This window comes from Copadichromis virginalis, linkage group LG16 (assembly GCF_057382275.1).
Source record: "Copadichromis virginalis isolate Kocher_CV1m ecotype Utaka linkage group LG16, C_Virginalis_male_GT1.1, whole genome shotgun sequence".
Lineage (NCBI taxonomy): Eukaryota > Metazoa > Chordata > Actinopteri > Cichliformes > Cichlidae > Copadichromis > Copadichromis virginalis.
In genome coordinates this window covers 13,207,031-13,228,124 of record NC_140633.1, presented here as the reverse complement: position 1 = coordinate 13,228,124, position 21,094 = coordinate 13,207,031, and the positions used below count along the sequence as shown (strand labels likewise).

At 43.3% G+C, this 21,094-nt stretch overlaps 2 pseudogenes; one reads left to right on the top strand and one right to left on the bottom strand.

Moving 5' to 3' along the window:
• Positions 1-1,479: 1,479 nt before the first annotated feature.
• On the bottom strand, positions 1,480-11,764 carry LOC146690380 (trace amine-associated receptor 13c-like; annotated as a pseudogene).
• Positions 11,765-19,397: 7,633 nt separating this feature from the next.
• Positions 19,398-21,094, top strand: LOC146690379 (trace amine-associated receptor 13c-like; annotated as a pseudogene).

Sequence of the window (21,094 nt, the reverse complement as noted above, 5' to 3'; positions counted from 1 at the left end):
CAGCTCTCTGATCAGAGCTTCTTGTCACATAGGGGATTTATCTCGCCACACCTCCACACCCCCTTCACCTCTCCTTCTTCTCTTCCCTACCAACAGAACCTCATACACAATCAACAGATTGTGGTTCTGTTTTATTGTGTCCTCCAGCAACGTACTGATCACTTTCAGTCGTCAAGAACTGAATGACAGTGGCCTCAGCCTGAACGCACACTTTACAGCATCCCACCCGAGACTGCAAGATGATCAAGCACTCTGTGGGTTATTTTTGGGCACAGGAAGCAATGCAGATGATAAAAGAAACACTGCAAAATCTCCAGTGTTAAATTGACACTAGAAAGTGTCTATAGTTGTCCACTCTTTTGAGTGTTAAATTAACACTTTTGACAGTATTAGATTTCTAATAGTAACCTAGTCAGTATTAAAGATTAACAATGACTAACATTAGCAGTGTGTTTTTTCTAACACTGAAATGTTACCAGCATTTTTAGTTATTTTCCAGTGATAGAAAATCAGCACTACTCAGTGTTAGTCATTGTTAATCTTTAACACTGACTAGGTTACTGTTAGAAATCTAACACTGTCAAAAGCATTAATTTAACACTCAGGAGAGTGGACACATAGACACTTTCTAGTGTCAATTTAACACTGGAGATTTTGCAGTGTGGGCTGCAACCAACTCTCTCTTATCCATGTGCATATGCTGACCATCAACATAAACCTGACCAGCAACGGGCTTTAAAGAAGCTTTACTGAAACCTTTGACAAAGCAAGGGCAGCTGTCGAGCAGGACCACTATGACAGTGTGATTGAGGTTCAGGGCTTTAGCAGCAAGGACCTGTTTAGTGAGGAGTTGTAATACTGTAGTGGCAAAGATGAACAGCTGGAGGCAAGAGACGAGGCAGGATGCTATGGTGTGGAGTCCAGAGCAGTTGTTGGGGGAGGATGAAGTGTGAAATCAGGTTCATTCGCCTGGGATTCTTGAAGGCTACTGATCTAATCCACCCATTCACAGCCTCACTGTGGTCCAGATACATGTCAGTAAGAATCTCATGGAAATAAAGAATTATTTCTCAAAGAGCTTATACTCCTCTTCCAGGCTGACATCGTTATGTGGTTGTGGGGCGGTTGTCACCACCCATCTTGAGGAGTTTGCCCCCTCACATATACTAATGTGCCACAAACATGACTTTAATATCACCAATCATTCCCATTTTATTACGGTGTATCCATATAAATGGCCCACCCTGTACTATGACCACAGAATATGTAGATGAATGTGGCGGTCTGTGGCGTGGGGAGGCAGACACACCTGAGTGGCATGAGTAAACATGCCACACCTGTACTAAAAGAATGAACTAGGTCCTCACTGTTGTTGTTATTAGCGTCTGTGGCTGTGAGCTGCAAAGCTGCAACCAGTGTGTAAACAGTAACAATAAGAAATAAAGTTTGTGAAAAGCGTAAAAGTGGGTGTGATTCCTGTCACAATGAATTACTGTCTACATATTCTACAACAAATGCAGTATCTGTAAAGTGACAATTAGTTTCAAAGCTTTTATGAAAAAAAGGATAGAACAAGGCATAGATCACTGGGTTTAAACAGGAGTTTGAAAAGAACAGACTGATCACAATGAGCGCTGTGATGTTTACAGAGATTTTATTTTGAAAGGTCGAATGTTAGGCGGAAGGAGAGGATAGAAAAGAGGGACAATGAAAAACGGTAGATGAACAAGTTAGCGCTGCAGACTGTGTTGCCGCTGCAAGCCTGCGAATTAAAGAATGGAACTGAGAAATACTGAAGGTGTCATCATTAATGTTTGAGGCATGCAAACATTACAGGAGCTACTGAGCTAAAGTCCTCCCTTATAAGAGAGACACAGTAATATGGGCAGAAACACAGTAGAAACACAACTACAAGAACTCCAAGTGTCCTGGCTGCTTTCAACTCTGATTTGTTTGCTTGATTCAGAGAACACTGAATTGTGACAGCTGTAACCTGAGAGCGCATGGCATGAGCCTGAGACACAGCCACCACAAATACTCTCATATACAGAACTATGATGACAGTAATTGGAAATATAAAGGATAAAACAAGGTCAATAGTCCTTGCAATATCATTAATGACACACTCTCCATAACAGGAATTATACCTGCCTGGTTCAATCAGGTAGTCTTTTGCATAAAGACTAATGCTGGAAATAGCATAAAACCAACACAGACAAACACTGAGTTTAACTTTTGCCACAGTAATTCTGGTGGAGTAATGTAAAGGGTCACAAATAGCCACATAGCGACTGATATTAGAACTATGTTCCCTATTGAAGCACACGTAATGTTGCCAGTCAGATACCAATAAAGAAAACAATTAAAATCACCAAGTATCCAGCAGGTGGTGCTTTTTAAAATTCGTAACGGCATCAACAGGAGACCCACGAGAAAGTCTGAAACAGCCAGTGAGAGGAGGAGTATGTTGCTGGGTGTGCGAAGCTGCCTGCAGGGTAACAGAAAAAATAAATAATACACATTAAAAATGTTACATTGTTTTTAGTGAAAATTCCATTAGTAGAAATGATTTATTAGTAAGGCATGATTCAATTCTTGTTTAAAATACACAGAATGTGCCAAACTAACTTAACTCATCACTAAATTAAATTACAGTCTAAAGATAAACCTCACCTTTCAGCTGAGGTTTATCTATGCCCAAGGTGGGGCAGCGAAATGATAGTGATAAGATAGTTGAGATTATGTCATATGTTAATTATGTCAAAATGTATTTAGTGAAATTGTTTCCTTATTAAGACACGGTGAACCTTACACAACTTAACAGTCATGGTTGAGCCAAAGACATTTATTAGTTTCACTTAATGTATTCTTTGCTAATTCCAATGATGCAAATCTCACTTTTCATATATCTAAACCTTAATCTAAGTTCATTTAAAAGTTGGTCTCTGCCTGAAGTGGGAGACTGAGATGATGGCCAGAAGGTTTAGAGCAGCAGTGATAGAGCAGCAGTGATCAGAGAGATGCATGACATCACAATATACAGCAGCATAGTTGTAGAATAGTGAAGTGTTGGCTTTCTGCAGGAATCGTTGAGGAGTTGTGGAAAACAGAGCTCTAGTCCTTCGTGTATCTCCATCATCAGGCTGCTGCATCTCATCAAAGCTTTTCCTCACAGAGCTCATTTATCTATTTTGTCCTTCACCCACCAGTCCCATCCCTCCTCTTTCTAATGACACAACCTTTGGAGCTTTCTTTTTTTCAAACTCGCTCTCTCCCACAGTCAACTTATAAACCTTTATTTTTCTGGACTCAATGTTGAACATTTCTATACAAGCAGACACTTGGGTCATAATTGTTAACCATCTTCATCTTTTTTTTAACAGTACTAAAATGGGATGACTATTTTATTTTCAACTTATGTCTGCAGATGATACTACAGGCAACTTGAGCAGACAAGCCTCATCTTCCTATTGAAATCTGAACCAGGATAACCAAAGGGGATCACTCAGTATCCAGGAAATCACAGAACTGTGTTACGGAATAAATATATATTCTTAGTGCTTATTTTCTGTTTATAATGTTTTATAGAGGCCAGTGTAGAAAAAACGCCACTTTGAGTTAGAATGTGTGCTAAAGGTCACAGAGTACTGTGTAAGACAGGAAACTGCAGAAGACGCTTTGTGCAGGCCTGCAGAGTACAGGAAGTGAAACTAGAGTGCAGCGCAGCAGTTGTTTTGATCAAAACCATGTGTGACGTATGACTGATTATGTTATGCTCATTTGGCTTGTAATGCTTCAGATCTGCTCAGGATTTAGCCTGTGCACATCTACTTTTCCAGAAATGTAGACTAAAGAGGATTTTTGAGCTTTGACCACACTGAGTCGGGTTTTTTCTTGGTCAGTAAAAGAATATAAAGGAACCGGATTTGATCATTGGTGCCGTGAACCCGGATTCTTTGACGGCTGAGAGGACCAATTTGGCCATGAGGCAAACAGAGGACAGGTCCAAATTTAAAGTTAAGCACCACCTGTTAAAAAAGCAAAGTGTGCTTATTAAATTATCTGTTCGCCGAGTTGATGATCTTCACAGTTAAATTGGCTCAGTTGTAGTAAAATTAAGCTAAATTACAAAATTTGTTCAGTGGATTTCTGGTGAAATATCCGTGGTGATTTTGGGAAATTTGTGATAATAACAGTAAAGTCTGGGGAAATATCTGATGAAAATGTATTACTGTTAATGTTGGGTTGAATTTTAATGTTCATGTGTTGTGTGCAATGTTAACTGTGTTGTGTCAGCCAAGAGAAAAGAGATTAGAGTTGGTAATTAGGCACTTGTTTAAGGGATTTGAGTTCCCATTTTGGGCAGAAGGCTGGGCCTGGACATCAGTAAACTGGTGGTTAGAGTCCCCAGTGGTGTTTGAAAATTTATTTAAATTGATTTAGGACGGGGAGGGCGATCCCTAGGAGTGCACACAAGTTCAGGGGTGAGAACCCCCTCCTTGCTTCGGACGTGTGGCAAGACCCTGCGGCGTCAGGATTATCTCAGTTGGCCACTGCCAAGACTTGGGACCTTGGTTAACGGCCAGTGGTCAGGGACCACTTTTGGTGCATTGTTTGAGTGAAGAGGCCGGGCCTCGAGCATGACCACCTCAACATAGAGTGGCTGGTAAAGTTTTAGGCGAGAGATGCTGGTAAAGTAAAGCTTCCGGTAAAGCTGCGGGTGGGGGAAACACTTTTAAATTAAAATAAGACTTAGAAATCAGGCCTCTGTCCGGGACAGAAACGGTTTAATTGATTAATTAATTTGGACCTGGGCTCATAGGCTTTTAAAGTTGTCAAAATTGTGTAGGGAAAACTGGTACCAGTACAGGATGATGTAAAGTGTGGTAAGGAAATGGAAATAATGTATCTTGGCATTTGGTGTTATTTTGTTATACGTATAAACGTGTGAATATATAGGAAAGTGTAAAATTGTTCTTTGGATGCATGATCAAAAGTGCATATTGTTTTGAAAGTGTGATAGAAAAAGGGTGTGGCTTGTGTAAGAGAAGATCTGCTAAAGGAGCTGAGTGAATTGTGCCGCAGAGCTGAGCTAAAATAATTGTTATGTGTGTGGAAAAACTGTTAATTGTGCTGAAGATATCCGCTTGGCATCTTTCTTGGCCTTAAGACAACAATTCTGATGGCTAAAGATCCAAACGGGACACAAAAAAAGAAAAAAAAAATTGTGCTGAAGGAATTCTGATAAACACGTTGAAGACTTTGATGTGAAGGATTTCGTTTGGTTAATGCTTGCAAATGTAAAGACCTGAGTATATATTTGTGTGAAGCTGCTCAATTTGTGTGTGTGTGGCTGAGGGTGCATTCTTAAAATGAGTACATTAAAAATGAGTAGAGTTACAGAGGGTACAGTTTAATAGAGAGTGAACATAAAACAAGAGTTCGATTAGGTTGCAGAAATTGATGAAATGGAGTGAGGTGAGGAGTGTGTGTGAAAACCGCTGTGTGTGTGTGTCTGTGACAGGAAGTGAAATGTTTGCAGGCAGTTTGGAGGAAATTGCCTGATGTGTGTGCAACGTGAGAGAGAGAAAGATGTCTTAAAATCTAGATAGAAGAATTAGACAATGAATGTGTTGATAACTAGGAAAATTATATTAAAGAAATGTCTTAGTGTGTTGATACAGGTGCCCATGGACTTAGCTCAACCTCGTGGATGAGTACAGCGGCAAAATGATAGATTAACTTAATTGGGACGACAAACAGGCCAGGTTTTGGCTCAAAATTTCATAGGTTCACCTCTCATCCTGTCCTTATCCTGAGGAGAAGCTTAAAGGACAGTCAATCTCTTCATGAAGACATACAGAGCAACACTGTGGACTTGAAGAATTAACAGCAGGCAAAAGCAAAAGACAGCACAACTGAGCTAAAACTCTGAAGGGTCCAGCAGCATGTACGAATACCATCATTGATGGAAACATGTGCTCTAATCACCAGCTGGGAAGTGTACCAGTGACATTATTGTGTGAAAGCACTTGATGGGACTGTCTGAGGTTTATGTTTGCCATGCTGGGAGTTAAGCAGCAAAAGAGACTGAAAAGAGGAAGAGAGAATAACAGAGAGAAAGAAACAGCTGATTTGGGCCTGTGTTTGCTGGAGATTTGGGAGGACACACAGGCAACTGTGAGAATAGGGGACGAGGACGGGTGAGAGGTGAAGGCTGGTCTTGTTAAAGTGAGAGCATATGAAAATTGATGCTGAACTTGTGGAGGTTTAGAAATGTCCAGAGCATCGCCACAGAAAGGTAAATAAATAAATTATAATTTAGTGATGTCCCATAACATATTGTTACACTAGTAAGCAAAACTTTTCTGTGATTAATCTGGCAGATTTTCGGGGTTTTGTTTTAGTAAGAGTTTTTCTATACATGGACATGTCCAGAACTGGGCCCATTATTTTTGTAACAGTGCACTTAGCGAAAACCTGTCAGGTGTCACCCTTATGGTGATGATGTTTTCTGTTTTGATGACTTAGAAAAAAAAGAGCTGATTATTATTTTTTGTTCTAAGCAGGCCTGCAAGATTGAATTAACATTTTTGTGAGAGCAAATATAAGGTGAGCTTTTCCAGATTACAATGGGCTGAGGAGACAGCTACCTATGGGGACCCGATCAGTCCAAAATCATAAACACTTGTTATTCTTTTTAAAATGATGACGTCATCTTCCTGGTGATGGACACTGGAAAAGGTTGCGCACAGGACTCTATTATCAGTAATATCTCGTGTGAATGCGGGTGAGTGTGTGTGCATGAATGTGTGTGACTGGGCTGTGATGGACTGACGATGGGGACTAAAGTGTTGACTGACTTGACACTGAGACAAAGACTGGACCAACGTTAGGATGAGTAAATGTTGACAAATATTCACAGAAAAGGGTGGATGCTGTTAGGTTTTGTATTGTTGATTGTCATTTATGCTTAGAAATATTTAACCATATATGCTTAGAGGTGTATAATCAATTGTGTAGTGATAGGATGTGTGATCTTTAGCAGGCTACAAAGGCTTGGTGTGCATTCCAGAATGCACACCTACATCCTGGGAGCATGGGAAGAGGTCGTACCTTGTTTTGTTTTATGGTAGGATTAACGTAGTTGAGTCTAAGTGCCTTTTACATATAGATGAACTGTTGGATTTTCCAGACCAGCAGGTTAAGGGAAGTTGTTTATGGGGTCACACTCTGACCCCACACACACACACACACACACACACACACGCACGCACGGTACTCTTTGTTGGTATGTAGACGTCGTATGTTAATGAACCTATGCATATTCATGTAACCTCAATAAAAGAGCAGTGTTACGGGGGAGCGGACGAGAGCAACTGGGGTCAAGCGAAGGAACGGACTTTTGTCCGGTTCTCTCCCGTGCACGAGAAACATGAAGAACTTTGCCTACTTCGTGTCTTGCTTGCTGTGTAATTATATTGTCTTCAACGTTCCAGCGAATAGGTTCAAGCTACAAACCTATCAGATGCTTTGCTTTGTTTTGTTTTTGCTTTTGGCAGGAGCAGGGGGATAAGAGAGAGAGGGGGAGACTGTAGATTCACATGAGAGTGTGGAGCTTCAGATTAATTTTGGGGGGCTGATGTTTGCTTTAAGAAAATTTTTGATATCACTCATGTAACCATTAACCATAGCAGGCCACTGTAGAAGTCAGTTAAATGTTATAGAGGAAAATAGTCAGAACCAAAACAATATTCATGAATTACATAGGGGAAGGATAGATTTGTCACATTCAAAGTACAGTTATGGAATAACAAACACTGGTCCAAGTGACCCAGGTTTTTCCCTTTAAAATAGTAAATTATTAAAAAAGAGAGCACAACCGGTAGGGGCATGCGATCTGTCAGGGTTCCTGGGTTGTTGACCCAGTGTTTTCCGTTTTGTCATCTTCAGTTTATTTTCACATCTGTTTTCTGTGGCAGCATACCGCCTGCGTATTGTGTTCCAGTTATTCCCACGTATCATTAGTCAGATTATGTTCAGCTGTGTACTCACCGGTCTTTCATTATCATCCTCACCAGTCTGTGTATTTAAGCCCTCTGTTTCTATTCGTTCACTGTCGTGTCATTGATGTTACGTTGTCCTTCCCGTGTGTTCCCTCAGTTCAGTCAGCCGTTCAGTTGTCTAGCCAGTCAGTGTCCGTTCACCCTCTGTTCACCCACTCCCTATAATAAACCTTCACCTACCTGCCAGTCCTGCGTTTGGAAAACAAGAGCAAAGTAAGAGAAAAAAATAAAAACGGGGTTCTCAAATGTGAAGTGTCACAGTACGGCTGTGTGCAGGCAAAAGTAGGACCCAAACGCAAACTCACAGAGACAAAAGGTAAACTCAAAAAACACAGCTTTATTGCTGGCGTGGAGTGGGACACGAAAAACAATACAAAATAAACTAAACTGGGAAAACTAAAGCACAAGGAGCCACAGGGAAAAATCACACAGCTATGATGGAGACTACGACACTGACAAAGAGAAACACAGGGCTTAAATACACAGAGGGATAACGAGGGAATGAGACACAGAAGGAGGGCACAGCTGGGAGAAATCAGGACTGGACGAGACAGAGACGCAAAACTAGAAACACTCACATGAGGCATGGACCTTCAAAGTAAAACAGGAAGTATCACACAGAGACGCGAACTAGACACAGTGGAGACAGCAACTAAGAAACAGAGACAAACCATAAGGCAGAGGTCTAAGAACCAAAATACACAGAGGGAAATACTCAGCTTTGAACACAAGAGACTAGACTAGAGGGAGTAACAAAAGACCAACCATGAGAACATAATGCACAATGCAGGGTGACAGAAAACAAGAAACTCAAACATGCAAAGACACACCATAAACAGAACAGAGGGGGCACAGAGAGACATGAAGGGCAGGGGAGACTTAACATGGGTTGAAACACAAGGGGGAACTAATAAGCAAATCAACATAGGAGGCCTAATGAGCTAAACATACTATAAACATCAAAATGAACTAAAACTCAAAACACTGGGTCCTAAGACCCAGGATCGTGACAGAGCCCCCCCTTCAAGGGCGGATTCCAGACGCCCAAAACCAGGAAAAACAAAACAAAACCAAAAACAACCCACCCAGGGCGGGCGGCGGGGGTCCAGGACGGAGGGCCAGAAACAAAGCCACAAAAACACAATGTCCATCAAAAACACAGGAGCGCAGGGAACAGTTCACAACTCCTCAGGGGGCCGACCCGGAGGGTGACGGTCCAGAAGTCCATAGTTTATTTGATCAAGGGGCCGTCCGTGCGGACGGCAACGGCGGCGACATGGAAACGGTTCAGGGGGCCGACCTCGACGGCGGTGACGTGGAAACAGGTCAGGGGGCCGGCCGTGCGGAAGGCGACGGGGTGGAAACAATTCAGGGGGCCGGCTGTGCCTAAGGCGACGGCGTGGAAACAGTTCAGGGGGCCGGCCGTGCGGAAGGCGACGGCGGCGACTCAGGCGATGGCGATCAGGGGGCCGGCCGTGCGGAAGGCGACGGCGGCGACGATCAGGGGGCTGGCCGCGCGGAAGGCAGCGGCGGCGCCCAAGTGTCAGGCGTACCGGCCGAGGCTTGGAGGGCACAGGACCAGGCGACGCTGAAGCAGAGGCAGGACCAGGCGACGCTGAAGCAGAGGCAGAGGCTGGCCCAGGCGTAGCAGAAGCACAGGCTGGCCCAGGCGTAACAGAAGCACAGGCGGATGCAGCTGGACCAGGCGTAGCAGAAGCACAGGCGGATGCAGCTGGACCAGGCGTAGCAGAAGCACAGGCGGATGCAGCCGGACCAGGCGATGACGAAGACTCGGATGCAGCCGGACCAGGCGACGACGAGGCGGTCGCAGGTGGCGGCTGGACAGGCTCCTCGGGCCCTCCAGTTGATGCGGCGTGAAGCTGAACGGGCCCCTCGGACCCTCCAGCGGAGACAGGAGGCTGAACGGGCCCCTCGGACCCTCCAGCTGATGAGGCGTGAGGCTGAACGGGCCCCTCGGACCCTCCAGCGGAGACAGGAGGCTGAACGGGCCCCTCGGACCCTCCAGCTGACGAGGCGTGAGGCTGGACGGGCCCCTCGGACCCTCCAGCGGAGACAGGAGGCTGAACGGGCCCCTCGGACCCTCCAGCGGAGACAGGAGGCTGAACGGGCCCCTCGGACCCTCCAGCGGACGAGGCATGAGGCTGGACGGGCCCCTCGGACCCTCCAGCGGACGAGGCATGAGGCTGGACGGGCCCCTCGGACCCTCCAGCGGACGAGGCATGAGGCTGGACGGGCTCCTCGGGCCCTCCAGCGGACGAGGCATGAGGCTGGTGTGGTTCTCCGGAACCACCAGCTGACGTGGCATGACCAGTAGGTGCAGAGACCACCGGCTGAACAGAAGGCTGAGTGGGTGACGGAACAGATGACTGAGCTGAACAATGGGGAGCTGGCTGAGCTGCACAGTGGGCTAAGGGCTGAGCTAACGGAAGCACGGGAAAGTGTACTATGGACTGGGTGGCTAACAGCGCTAATGACTGAGCTAAAGACTGAAAGGCATGCAGTAGTGATGGCGGTGTGGATTGCAGACCGAATTCTCCTGAGCCCTTAGTAGAAACAGGGACGGGCGCAGGCACATGCCGGACACTAGCCACTCCCACCCGAGGAGTAGGTACGGGTGCGGAGACGGGCTGTATCCTGGCTGACCTCACCCTGGGGACCGGAACAGGCACCGGCAACGGCTGGGCAACTGCTCTTCCCACCCGAGGAGCTGGTACGGGTGCAGAAAGGGACAGAGCCTCAGCCGGCCTGGAAACCAGAGCGGGGACCAACTGGGCCTCAGCCTCCCCCACCCGAGGAACTGGTACGGGTGCAGAGGTACGCTGGGCCCGAGCTGCCCCGGGAGGAGAAACACGAGCAGGAAAAGGAGCAGGCTCAGAAAAAACAGTCTTAGAAACAGCAGGCTCAGGGTCGACAAAAACAGATCTATCAAAAATGAACCCGCCGTCCACTTCATGTTTTGCAGTCTTAGTATTAGCAGTCCTTGTTTTAATAGTTTTTGAAATCCTTGGGTTGACAGTTGTAGAGTGAGCTGACTTGGGGATGACTGAACCGGACCTGACAAAACCCAAACAGACGGAACCGGAACTGAGTGTGTTTGACCTGGTAGAGTGGTTCACAGTTTTCCCTTTAACAGCATTTACAGCCTTTGGCGAGTGCTTATTGTCTGTGATTTCTCCCTGTTCAGAGGGAGCAAAATGAAAAAACCTCTCCCAGTCTATGTCATCGTCCATCAGGGACACATCGACAGGATCAGGAGTGTGTCTATTGTTCTTAATGTCCAGAGAAGCGGAAGAAGGATAATCAGTGTTACTCACCACCGGGAGTTGCTTAACATGGTCCATCTTATTGCGGCGTGTGCGCCGCTTCCTACGGGGAGGGGAAGCGGGCGGAGAGAATAGCCGAGCCTCCGGCGTGCAGAACGGCGACACGGAGGCTGGAGCGTGGGCAATTGAAGGGACGCGGAGAATTCCCACCTGAAGCGGCCGCGGCTTGGGTGCAGGTGAAGCGGCAGGTGGGGGCTTTCGGCAGCTCCGGGGACCACCGAGAGCCAGCCGCGTTCCTCGGAAAATCCGCCCGTAGTCAGGAGTGCGCCACGGCCTCAAGCGGAGCTCCTCCTCTAGCTCAGCAAAGGCAGCATCCTGACGCTCACGCAGCTGAGAGCGGTTTGCTGGGTCCATGTAATGGTCGTAGTCTTCTGTCACAGTACGGCTGTGTGCAGGCAAAAGTAGGACCCAAACGCAAACTCACAGAGACAAAAGGTAAACTCAAAAAACACAGCTTTATTGCTGGCGTGGAGTGGGACACGAAAAACAATACAAAATAAACTAAACTGGGAAAACTAAAGCACAAGGAGCCACAGGGAAAAATCACACAGCTATGATGGAGACTACGACACTGACAAAGAGAAACACAGGGCTTAAATACACAGAGGGATAACGAGGGAATGAGACACAGAAGGAGGGCACAGCTGGGAGAAATCAGGACTGGACGAGACAGAGACGCAAAACTAGAAACACTCACATGAGGCATGGACCTTCAAAGTAAAACAGGAAGTATCACACAGAGACGCGAACTAGACACAGTGGAGACAGCAACTAAGAAACAGAGACAAACCATAAGGCAGTGGTAATAATTTTCTCTCTAAAATTATTACCACTAATGGTGATAATCCACGAATTCTATTTAAAATTTTTAACTCTGTGGTGAACCCCCGTCCCTCTATGCCACTGCTGTCTTCCCCGGGTCTTTGTGGAAAATTCTCAAACTATTTTTTAGATAAAGTTTTATCCCTTAGATCTACTCTTCCTCTGGTGACTGATTGTATGTCTACTCCTGATTGTTCGGCCACTTTTTATCAATTTGAACCCGTTTCTCTCTCCACTCTGAAGCGTCTAATTGATAAACTGAACAATACTAACTGTGTACATGATGCTCTCCCATCCCGTATTGTTAAGGATTGTTTCAGTGTAATTGGACCTTGTTTATTGTCCATATTGAACTTCTCCTTGCTTTCTGGCTATGTACCTTCAGCTCTCAAGCATGCCATAATCCAACCTGTTCTAAAAAAAAGGAACCTTGAGCTTAGTGATTTTGCCAATTTTAGGCCAATTTCTAAGCTTCCCTTTCTGGCTAAAATACTTGAGAAGGTGGTTCTGCTCCAACTGCAGACCTACCTTGATGAGAATAATATAAATGATAAATTTCAATCGGCCTTCAAACAACATCACAGCACAGAATCAGCATTGCTTCGTGTTTTCAATGATCTCCTACTAATGGCTGACAATGGACGCCCCTCAGTCTTAGTGCTTTTGGATCTATCATCGGCATTTGACATGGTTGACCATAATATCTTATTAGCGAGACTTGAGCACACTGTAGGCATCAAGGGCGCTGCCCTGGATTGGTTTAAATCCTATCTCTCCAATCGGCTCTCTACGGTACATCTGGCTACATCCTCTTCCTCGGCTGTACCTGTTTGCTGTGGTGTCCCCCAGGGATCTGTGCTGGGCCCTACCCTTTTCTCATTATACTTGCTTCCTTTAAGTGCCATCTTTGAGAAATACCATATTGCTTATCACTATTATGCAGATGATATCCAGCTCTATTTTGAGCTAAACGACGATCTTGCTCTGTCTCTGAATAGCCTCCGAGAATGCATGTCTGAGGCCAAGAAGTGGTTGTTGTCGAATTCTCTTATCCTTAATGAGAAGAAAACCGAGATTATGATTTTTGGTAGTAATGCCCTTCGTGCCAAACTCCGGGATGCCTTTGGTTTTCTTAGTTGTTCTCTCTCTGATACTGTCAGGAATCTGGGTGTCTTATTTGACAGCTCCTCTTCACTTGACAAACAAGTGTCTGCTGTTGTCAGATCTAGTTTTTACCAGCTTCGTCTTATCTCTAAGGCTAGGCGCTATATCCCGCATAAAGATCTCGAAAAGCTCATCCACGCCTTTGTAACGTCGAGGCTAGACTATTGTAATTCACTTTATTGTGGTCTCCACTCTTCCCTTTTACAGAGATTACAGACAGTTCAGAATGCTGCAGCTCGCATTCTAACCAAAACCAGCAAGTTTGCCCACATTACTCCTGTCCTTGCCGATCTGCACTGGTTGCCTGTCAAATATCGTATTCAATTTAAAATTTTGTTGTTTACTTTTAAAATTACTAACAACACTGCACCCAGCTACCTTAAGGACCTTTTAAACCCTTATGCTCCTGCTAGGGCTTTAAGGTCATCGTCACAGTTACTGCTGGCTCAGCCCAGATCTCGACTTAAGACTAGAGGTGATCGATCGTTTGCTCTTGTTGCACCTGTGCTGTGGAACAATCTCCCGATTGGCATCCGGGCATCTGATTCTATTCATTCTTTTAAATCACAGCTTAAAACATATCTTTTTAAACTTGCCTTCTCCACCTTTTAATTGCTGGTTTGTTTGTTTGTTTGTTTGGTTGCTGTGACCTATTGACCTCTTGTATTAATTCCCTCCTATCTTTCTATTGGTGTCTTTTATTATGGTGGTACAGCTTTTATCTTGCTATTACCCATGTGCTGTAGTCATTCTTATTGGTAGCTTTTATCTATGAACATAACTCGTTATTTTTTATTTTTTTTATCCGTTATCAATGTTTGAACCTTTTATTGTTTTATGTAAAGCACTTTGGTATGCCCAAGGCTTTTAAATGTGCTCTATAAATAAAGATTGTTGTTGTTGTTGTTGTTAAGAACCAAAATACACAGAGGGAAATACTCAGCTTTGAACACAAGAGACTAGACTAGAGGGAGTAACAAAAGACCAACCATGAGAACATAATGCACAATGCAGGGTGACAGAAAACAAGAAACTCAAACATGCAAAGACACACCATAAACAGAACAGAGGGGGCACAGAGAGACATGAAGGGCAGGGGAGACTTAACATGGGTTGAAACACAAGGGGGAACTAATAAGCAAATCAACATAGGAGGCCTAATGAGCTAAACATACTATAAACATCAAAATGAACTAAAACTCAAAACACTGGGTCCTAAGACCCAGGATCGTGACATGAAGTTCATGTTAACACACAGGTTTTGTTTCTAGGTAGTTCTGTGGATGTAGGCTCTGGGTGGAGCCAGGAGTTCAAAAGATTTGACATGATAATTAAACTGATTTCATTTTTTAACACAGGTTTGCAGGCCCGGAGCAAATATACTCGAGAGGGGAATCGCTGAGGTGTTCTGAGGAATAATATGACTAACCTTTTTCTTTTAATTTCGTAGATGTGGTGAAGCCTTTTCATTCTGTGTGACACATAAAATGTGTTGGCATCTTAACCTGCTGCTCCAGCATGCAACAGCATAGAGGATGGCAATGGGGTGAACAGACTCACAGAAAATCATAAGCATTGTCTGACAAATTAAAACACCCTCTATGAGCAATTATTTGACGACAACGGGAAGGAAAAACTCCCTTAAAGTGGTATTTAAACAAAAAAGTAACAAAAGGCAAGTGAAGAAGAAACCCTCAGTGCATCATGGGAATCCTCCAGCAGCCTAGTCCTATTGCAGTGAGGGTTCAAGGTCACCTGATTCAGCCCTAAGCTTTCAGCTTTATTAAAAAGGTTGCTTTTAAATGTAATAGAGTGTGTCTGTCTCTCCTATATATTTGTTTAATATCCACATTGAAGGACATATCCTGTTTAAAAATGACTCCAAGACTCCTTACAGAATTATTGAAGGCCAAGGTAATCCCAGAGTAAGTATCTGGTTTGCCACTATTTTCCTCAGATTTTCAAGACCGAGTACAATAAGTTCAGATTTATCTGAATATAGAAACAGAAAATTAGAGGTAACCACGTCTTTATGTCTTCAAGACATTCCTGTACTTTAACCTGGTGTGCTATCTGATTCATGGCTAGATGATGCTAGGGGTCATCTACATAGAACTGAAAATGTACGCTATGACTTTCAAAGATACTGCCTAAGGCAAGCATACATAAGCAGAATGCATAAAGTAAACAGCGTTCATCCTGGCACAGGACTTTGTGGTACTCTGTAATTAATCCTACCGAGTGAAGAAGACTCCCCATTTACATGAACAAATTGGAGTCTATTTGCCGCGTTCTGATATAATTCATATCACTGAATAGCGATGACTAGAAATAGAGAATCGAGACAGAAGCACAAAATGGACCACTTTGGAGAACCTGTCAATTATGGAAAATATGACAAAGTTGCTAGAGCAGTACGGCAAGCCGGTGACAAAATCTAAGGCAATGTGAGACCAGGGCTGACTTAAAACCGTTAAGGGGCGTAAAAAATGCCAAAACGTATTTGCATGCATCACCTTCTAAAGAGAGTCACTAAAAGCATTTTAACAAGGAAATTGTCCTTGCGATCAAAGTGCGCTGTGTGGAGCCAGTGCAGCACATGGGAGTGTGCGGTAGGTGGAGCAAATAGCCTGTGAGGTGGGCCGCAGCTGGATCAGGCTCTTCTGGCTGTGCACAGCGCACCAATGTCTTGATTTCCCAGGTAACAGCGCCCACTACACAGGATGCAAGTAAGATATGCACTGGTTTCGATGATTCAGAGGGTTCTTCACAGTTAATTCATTCAGTCCTCCAAAATCTATACAAGGCCTGAGTTTATCATCCTTTTTGCTCAAAAGAAAGAAACTGGTGGCGAGAGGTATGGACCAAGGTAGATTTAACCTGGCTTCCAGTGACTCCTTACTGTACTTTTCCATAGCTGTTTTTTTTTTTTGGGGGGGGGGGGTCCAATGAGATTGTCGAAGTGGCTTGAAGTGGCCAGTACCAGCTGTGGCTGCCAAGCCTGTAGTGTCTTGTTGCACTAAAAAACTTTTTTGTCATTTGACGTTGTCCTCAAGCTCTCATTATGTCAAGCTTATCTAAGAAGCTAATCTAAGTTTTAGCTAATCTAAGTCTTTTTATCTTGGTTCTAAAATGTAGGTTGTGATTCTTTGTAAAGCTGTTCTGTTTTTGTTTGTATTGTTGTTATTTTATTTTCATTTATTTCCCTTTCCATTCCTGCTGGCACTGGTAGCCAGGCTCTTTGTCATAACTTTATGAACACTGTGTGAAGCAGTTCTTTGTCCACCTCTATATTATACAAATGGTAGACTAAGGACAATAGCCACCTGGCAAAATTGGGATATGCGAAAAGTTGACCCTGAATAGACCTTTTGACCTCTAAATAATCCCCCCGTAGTCCCCCTGTACCGTTAATAACATTGTTTTAGTTTTAGCCTTTATCTAGGCTGAAGTCGTTCAATGTCTTGAGGACTATGCTGCCTGTTCTCAATGGTGGCAAGTTCAGTATTCTATGTGGCAGTGCCACAGCACTCTATCACTCTCCTTCTTGGTAAAATACCCCTACGCCATACACAGCCTGGAGGTGTGTTTGAGGTCACCAAAAGATGCTGTGGTACCCACACTGGTTCAATGTGCCTTCAGTTTTGAATTAATCCCCAACAGTGTATTAGTGTATTTTAATGTTAAGACTAATATCTCATAATTAGCATCATATATTTGTGTTTTGTCTTTTACTGCACACAGTGCATTGTAGAATAGTTTTGAACTCACACGGATACTAACAGAAACAACACTTCCTCACAACTTCCTCACAGGAATGTGGCCTCGATCATAAATCTGCTGTTATAGTATGCACTATAGGGCTTTGGAGTTGACGTCACGCCGCAATGCATTATGGGAGCGCAGCGCCATTTTCGGGGTCTACGAATCAACACAAACACACTGTGTTGGAACGACGACTACAAGAAAGATGCTTAAAAGCAGCTCAAAAGAGAATGAACTGTTTAGAGACCGATTGCGTCCAGAGGCGAAGCAGCGGTACTTGCAGAAAATAGCGTGCATTGGAAATGTGGACCCGTATGAAATACGGCCGTGGAGTAGAAACCCTGAAGACCAACCGCTATTGACGTAGCCTGACCTTGTCTGTGGAGTCAGCGCGTACAAGTCGTCATTCAAACAAAGGTAAGTCAGCTCGAGTACTGCGAGTGAAATGCTTTTGATTTCCCTGCAAACATTCACATTAGTGCAGCATAAATTCATTCATGAGGGGAAATTACAGTGAGAACATGTGAAGGCTGTTAGAGGGATAACATAGTGAGATCTTATGTGTTTACTTTATATTTATATGACCAGCAACATTGTCTGTGCTTCAATAGGGAACATAGTTCTCATCTCAGTTGACCGTTATGTGGCGATTTGTGACCCTCTGCATTACCCCACCAGAATGACTGTGGCGAGAGTCAAATTTAGTGTTTGTCTGCGTTGGTTTTATGCTGTTTTCTACTGCAGTCTCTACATGAAGGATATCCTAGTTGAACCAGGCAGGTATAATTCCTGCTATGGAGAGTGTGTGTTTGTCATTAATGATATTGCAGGGATTTTTGACCTAGTTTTCTCTTTTTTTGCTCCAGTTATTATCATCACAGTTGTTTATATTTGAGTGTTTGTGGTGGCTGTGTCTCAGGCTCGAGCCATGCGGTCTCATGTCACTGAATCAAGCAAACAAATCGGAGCTGAAAGCAGCCAGGACTCTTGGGATTCCTGTAGTTGTGTTTCTCTCCTCTCTTTGAACTCTTGCAGAGTATCCTGCACTATTTTCCAGACATACTGCTTGTTTTCATAAACCTCTGTGCAGTTTTTCCCAGAGTAAATAACAGCCAGAGGTCTCCTCACTTCTCTGTTGTATATGGACTGTTGCGAAACAAAGAGGGGATGCAACACATAGTAAACATTGCCCTTTCCCAGAGACGTGTTGCTGCCATCATATTGAAACTGATCAATGTTCCCCCCACACACTATTAGATACTTAAATGGAGAAACCTCATGAACACAAGCATGCTCCCACGCACAGATTTGCACACAGATACAGACTCACAATATCTTAGTCGACTGCTGTCTCTAAACATGTCATGTATCATTAATACTCTGTCCTGCTCAGTAACATTTAATATTTATTATTTAGTGGTACTTATGCATATGTTGGTTGTTGCTATGGTTTGCCTGCTATGTTGTTTCTTTTTAACAGGCGTTGAAGCAGATGTTCAGTGTGTTTTCAACAATTCTGATTGCTGCACTGCGAGACAGGGCAAGCAAAAAAAGTTCCATGTCCTCTTTTTAAATATTTGGTGTATTTTCTGTTACTTGTTATTTTGGGAATACAAATTGTATTTATGAGGTTTACAAATTATTGCAATTTGTGTTTTCTTTTTAATGTTTTTGGCATTTAGCCACGCAAATAGCCTGGTGTGGAGTCAAATCCAGGCCTTGGCAGTAGATTTTTGTCGTACGGGCTGCCTGCTCAATCAATCAACAATGCCAGCACCCTGCATTCTGTGTTTTTTTTTTCTTTTTTTACATTTTACAGAGAGCCACATTTTTTTCCTTCATATTTTTAAAGGGTGCACATTTTCAAGATTCAATCAAATAGAAGTGCCTGTAATTTAACATTTATTGTTCATGTCTTGTCCCACAAGCGTAATCACAGACAACAGTTGATTCTGTGACTGCTGATTATAACTACGTTGACAGAAAAACTAAAAACTGTATAAAAGTCTGTATTGTCACTGCAGTTACAGAATGACTGAAATCTCAGTGCTAGGAGGTTTTGTATATATGTTATAACATCATCATATGAAACTGTATGATGTCAGTTTTGTTGGAACAACACTAACTTAGGTATCTTGATTATAAATGAAACTAACATAAGCATCAATTACACAGTAAGAACAAATTAATTGTGCCATAAATCAAGGATTGTATTGATTGCCTGTGTGTATTCAGCTTATCTGGATTAGGTGCTGCATAAAATATTCATCTTAACTCTTACATACTGATTGTAAAAGGAGAACAGAGACAATTGGATGGCTGATTTGTAGATGACTGTTTTTAGGCCCAAGTTTGTAGTTTTGGCCATTAAAATGTAAATCTTCTGGTTTTAATTGTGATAGATATGTTTGGATGGGAGACGGAGAAATCAAAAGTGAAAAGTACAAGAGGTTGTGTGCACAAAAAGAGGGAGGATATCATTCTCCAGCGAGCACAACAGTAGATGGGAGGTATGGTAGAAGGAGATAAATTTGTTGTATGACAGAAAATTCTGATTAGACTGCTGCAGGAACCTGATGATGGAGATCCAGATGCATCCAGAGGCAGAGCTCTGTTTTCCAGAGCTACTGAACAGTTCCTGCAGGAAGCCGACACTTCACTGGTCCAAAACGGTGCTCCTGAACGTTGGGCTTTCGTCCATCTCTCTGATCACTGCTGCTCTTAATCTGTTCATCATCATCTCAGTCTCCCACTTCAGGCAGAGATTAACCTCTCAGATGAAACTAAAGTTCAACTTTTAGAAAATCAAGTTTAGTAATTAGTTAGTAAATTAGTTAAGTAATTAATGAATTATGTCAAGATGAATGTCCTGTGTGTACTTCATCATGACTGTATAGGTTTTATTTCCTTAATTGCACCATGCCTCTAATAGAACATCTTCATTGAAGATATTTTGACATGATTAATGTGTAATTTATAATTTTCTGTCTCCCTGCAGGCAGCTCCACACTCCCAGTAACATCATCATCCTCTCTCTGGCTGTCTCTGACTTTTTTGTCTGTTTTTTTGTTGATGCCGGTAGAAATCTTCAAAAACACGGCCTGCTGGGTATTTGGTGATCTCATGTGTTCACTTTATACTTATCTGAGCTGCATTCTTATCAATGCTTCATTTGAAATGATTATTCTCGTATCAGTTGACCGCTATGTGGCTATTTGTGACCCTCTGCATTACCCCACCAGAATCACTGTGCCGAGAGTCAAACTCAGTGTTTTTCTGTGCTGGCTTTATGCTATTTTGTACAACATCATCTATACAAAGCATGCCCTGATAAACCCAGGCAGGTATGGTTCCTGCTATGGAGAGTGTGTTTTTGTTGTTGATGATATTATTGGAATTGTTGACTTTGTTGTATCTCTTATAGTTCCAGTTACGATCATCGTAGTTCTGTATACGAGAGTGTTTGTGGTGGTTGTGTCTCAGGCTCGTGCCATGCGCTCTCATGTTACAGCTGTCACACTTCAGCGGCCACTGAATCAAGCAAACAAATCTGAGCTGAAAGCAGCCAGGAACCTTGGGATTCTTGTAGTTGTGTTTCTGGCGTGCTACTGTCCATTTTACTGCTACTTTTTTCTTGCAGGCAATGATCCAGCTGCTTCTTCTGCATCTTCTATCCTCATTGTTTATTATTTTAACTCTTGCCTAAACCCATTAATGTATGCACTGTTTTACTCCTGGTTTAGAAATGCTGTTAAACTTATCATCACTCTGCAGATATTAAAGGCTAACAGCAGTGAGATCAACATACTACAGAGATAATGCGGAGTGACTTGACTAACATCTGCTATATAAAGATTTCAAATCCAGTAAATGAATGTGTCCATAGTCTGGAAATATAAAAATGCTGTCTTCTATGTATTGAGATGTGTATGA